The following is a 4629-nucleotide window of genomic DNA, read 5'->3' as shown; positions in this document are numbered from 1 at the left end:
TCACTTTATCACCCTTGGTAGAATGCTGTGGCATCACACAGCTCACAGCAACCTCCACCTCCTGGGCTTAGGCGATTCTCTTGCCTCAGCCTCCCGAGTAGCTGAAACTACAGGTGCCCACGAGAATTCCTGGCTATTTTTTTGTTGCAGTTTGGCCAGGGCTGGGTTTGAAGGCACCACCCTAGGTACATGGGGCTGGCGCCCTACTCACTGAGCCCTAGGTGCCACCCATCTAAGTTTTCTTATTCACTCATTCAACAAATACTTATTGTGCATCTACTGTGAAGTAAGTACTATGCTAGGTACAAAAGCAAATATTGTAATCTCTGTAAATCTTATTGGCTTCGTCAATAAAATGGAGGTGTGTTAATTCCAGATTTACCCATCATTCCAAGCTCTATCTTTTGTGACTGTGGTTTACAGAATATTATCTCTTTCTCTATATAATTTTGCCATTCCCTGGTGGGTGCTGGCATACCCCATGTGTCCATCTTGATGTCAGCTTTCATGTTCCTCAGCTGCCTACCTCTGTGACACTGCTCTGCCTTCCTTTTTTTCTTTTTCTTTTTTCTTTTTTGTGACAAGAGTTTCACTTTGTCGCCTTCGGTAGAGTGCTGTGGCGTCACAGCTCACAGTAACCTCCAGCTCTTGGGCTTAGGTGATTCTCTTGCCTCAGCCTCCCAAGTAGCTGGGACTGCTACTATTTTTGTGGGACTGTCTTTAGAGTCAGGGATCTCACTCTGGCTCAGGTTGGTTTTGAACTCCCGAACTCAAGCAATCCACTCGCCTTTGCCTCCCAGAGTGCTAGGATTACAAATGTGAGCCACCATACCCACCCAACTGTTTTGCCCTTCCATAGGACTTTCCTTACCCTTTGTGTTCTTGGTGCTCTAGTCCTTCTAAGCTTTTTTGAACATTATTCTCTTACATGGTATTGTTCACTCTTCCTTCCAATTATTTCTTCTCTTTGTATCTTGGGCTATGCTTTACTATATGTTACCTTAGAAGGAACTAAAATGGCAGATTGGGCAGTGCCTGTGGCTCAGTGAGTAAGGTGCCAGGCCCATATACCTAGGGTGGCACATTCAAATCTGGCCTCCACCAAACTGCAACAAAAAATAGCCAGGTGTTGTGGCAGTCTCCTGTATTCCCAGCTACTTGGGAGGCTGAGGCAAGAGAACCGCCTAAGCCTAAGAGCTGGAGATTGCTGTGAGCTGTGACGCCACAGCACTCTACCGAGGATGACAAAGTAAGACTCTGTCTCTTAAAAGAGAAAGTAATAAAATAAAATGGTAGACTGCCTTAAGAAGTTTCTGGAATACTTAATGATGTTTTTCTCTAACTTCATAGCTATTAACATGTATGAGCACAAAAATGTGTCTATTGTGCACTGTTGGTTTTCGTGTAACTGTTTGACTCCTTCACTGCAGAGAAGTCATTTTTATAGATTATTTGGCTTTGGTCCTTTGCTATTCCATACGAAGTTTAGAAGAGTTTACAAAGAAGGATTCCTTTCTAGGTGACTGTTACCATTCTATCAGCAGCAGTAATGTTTATTTTAATAACTAGGAACTTATATCTTCATTCTCAAAACACCTATGTTTCTAGTCCAGTTCATTGTCTCACTCCTGTTATACTAGCACTCTGGGAGGCTAAGATGAGAGGATCACTTGAGCTCAGGAGTTCTAGACCACCTTGAGCAACAGCGTGACCCTGTTTCTATTAAAAATGGAAAAATTAGCCAGATGTTATGGCAGGTGACTGTAGTCCCAACTATTTAAGAGGCTAAGGCAGGAGGGTCAGTTGAGCCCAGCAGTTTGAGATTACTATGAGCTAGGCTGACACCATGGCACTCTAGCCTAGACAGCAGAATGAGACTCAGTTTCAGAAAATCAAAACAAAACATATATACCTCCTTTTTCTCTAATTTGTGAAGGTGGTATAGATGCTTGTGCTACATGAGGTGGCATATTTGCAGTGCCACTTATAGCTGGATCTGATAAATTTCACAGCATATATAATCATTTTTGTGCCACATGGTAATTAGAAGGTAAGGAATTCATGTAAATTACTGTAATTAGTATAACTTAGCTAGCAAATCCAAGTTTCTCTTATTCTCATTTTGTTCTTCTGGTCTATAAACAGCTTAGTTATTAAGCTTGATATTCTACTTGATAATTGTTTGTCACACTCTGACATGGAGTGGTAATTAGAGGTTCTAGATCTAGCTCCTAAACACAGGAGGTGACATGCTTTCTGGCTTCTCCCTATTATTGCCATATGAGGGAGTGTTCAGGGGCATGTCCACTTTTCGTTGCATCCACTGATGGCTGTGAGTTGTTACACCTGTAGGACTGGTGTTTGGGTGCAAACAAGAGCTCACCTGTCTGAGTGCTATGGATTCTTTCCATCAGGGGGTTAGGCTTAGAGGGAAGGAAGGGCACGGAACTATTATGGGAATAAACTAGGTCAGCCCTTCTTAAACTTTTGCCTGTCTTTTCTATCCCATTTTGAAATTAGAACATGTTTTCTTTTTTTTCTTTTTCCTTTTTAAAAAATCTATCAGCCATTTAATTAGGTTCTTTTTAAGAAATTTAAAACACCGTTTTATGAGAGTAAGCTCCATTTGTCAAGGCAAACACACATTGCAGGTACCCTTGGAGCTGAGGAATAGCCTTGATTTTCGGTAAAATTTGTGAGTCCACAGCTTTTTGATCAACCTAGCGCTCTTCTGTCATCTTCTATTTCTCTTTCTCTTTGATGAAGATCTCATCTTCCTGGTGTCTTGAGTTTCTAGAGCTGCTTGCCACAGACAAAAGAATGGTTTTCCTAAAGCAACTGGGCAGTGACTTGCTACTTGTGACTGGACCTTTTTGAAATAAGCATCAATAAGATGCTTTGGGATTTTAACATTACTGATGTCAATTATTCTGGTGATGGTGATGACAAATTTCTGGTGTGTCCTTCATAGAGGAACTCGATTGAGGGACAAAGGTCCGGTCACAAGTAGCAAGCCACTGCCCAGTTGCTTTAGGAAAACCGCTCTCTTGCCTCTTTGGCGCCCAGTGAGGATAATTAGAATGGTCCCAGTGTGATGCTACATCTCAGTTTTCTTACATGCTGACTAAATGGTCTTTTGCCATGGCTCAACAGCTTTCAAGACACATCCTCGGCGGGATAATATCTAGGTGTTTTGCCAAGTTTAACCACCCGAGTACCACCATTCTTGTCCCCACCACTGGTTTTGTAACGGTGCCAGTGACCTTCACCTTCTTTTTCTTTTCAATCTCGGATTTAGCCACTGTGTATTTCCTCCTATACATTGCCTTTCTGGAATACATGGCAGATCAGGAGTATCTGCCTAACTCTGACGAGAACAGGATTTCGGCTGCAGCGGGGCTTCCCCTTCTTGGCCTTAGATCTCTTCTCTTTACTAACAGGTTTCTTTTCTTTAGAAACCAGCTTCTCAACTTTTTACCCACCATCTTATGCAAGACGGAAAAGAGAGAATGTATTTTCTTTTTATCTGCAGCAGTAGGTTCAGTCCTTTCAAGAAAGCAGGAATCACATTTTCTTAAAAGAAAACCATAGACATTTCTTTTGGATTTATTCTGCACACCATCCCATGTCTACATTCCCCAAAATGTCTGGTCAATTTGTATTCATAGTAGGTGGGTGTCAGCTCTGGAGCAATAGGAAGACTTTTTACCTCTCAAAAAAATCTCATAATTTGTTCATTTATACCTGAAATTCCTTGACATGAGAAAATTATCTTTGTACATTCCAATTGCAAGGTTTTTTTTTTTTTTTAGGAAAAAAATATATAAAATATTTTCTTACTATAAAGGAGCATAAAATATTTGGTAATTGCAAGGTTTTTTTTAAGACAGAGCCTCAAGCTGTCCCCTTGGGTAGAATGCTGTGGCATCACAGCTCACAGCAACCTCCAACTCCTGGGCTCAGGTGAGTCTCCTGCCTCCGCCTCCGAAGTAGCTGGGACTACAGGTGCCTGCCACAACGTCCGACTATTTTTTGATTGCAACCGTCATTGTTGTTTGGTGGGCCCGGGCTAGATTCGAACCCGTCACCTTAAGTGGCGGCGCCTTAGCCTACTTGAGCCACAGGCACCGAGCCAATTGCAAGGTTTTAACGGCTACACACATAATAATCACTGATACTTCCAATATATATCTTAATAATACTGTTAGACCTGGACCTAGTGGCTCACACCTGTAATCTCAGCACTTTGGGAGGCTGAGGTGGGAGGACTGCATGAGGCTAAGAGTTCTAGACTCACCTGGGCTGCAGAGTGAGACTCTGTCTTTCCCAAAAAACATTTAAAAGTTAGGTGGTGTTGTACACCTATAACTTAGCTATCTGAGGTGGGAGGATTACTTGAGTCCAGGAATTGAAGGTTATAGACAACTATGATTACATCACTGCACATCAGCCTGGTGACAGGGTGAGACTCATATTTTAATTTTTGTTAATTTATTTATTTTTTTTGAGACAGAGCCTCAAGCTGTCCCCCTGGGCAGAGTGCCGTGGCATTACAGCTCAGAGCAACCTCCAACTCCTGGGCTCAAGCGAGTCTCCTGCCTCCGCCTCCCAAGTAGCTGGGACCACAGG

At 42.4% G+C, this 4629-nt stretch overlaps 1 protein-coding gene and 1 pseudogene across 1 annotated transcript in view; one reads left to right on the top strand and one right to left on the bottom strand.

Annotated features, from left to right (window-relative positions):
- The window catches only part of SMARCC1 (SWI/SNF related, matrix associated, actin dependent regulator of chromatin subfamily c member 1), a 165759-nt gene that overhangs the window by 111335 nt on the left and 49795 nt on the right, over window positions 1-4629 (top strand). The window lies entirely within an intron of this gene.
- LOC100959356 lies at window positions 2595-3356 on the bottom strand (annotated as a pseudogene).

The sequence above is a fragment of the Otolemur garnettii genome, unplaced genomic scaffold, assembly GCF_000181295.1.
Source record: "Otolemur garnettii isolate 467f Iridium unplaced genomic scaffold, OtoGar3 scaffold00082, whole genome shotgun sequence".
Taxonomy (NCBI): Eukaryota; Metazoa; Chordata; class Mammalia; order Primates; family Galagidae; genus Otolemur; species Otolemur garnettii.
This window is presented reverse-complemented; position numbering and strand designations above follow the sequence as displayed.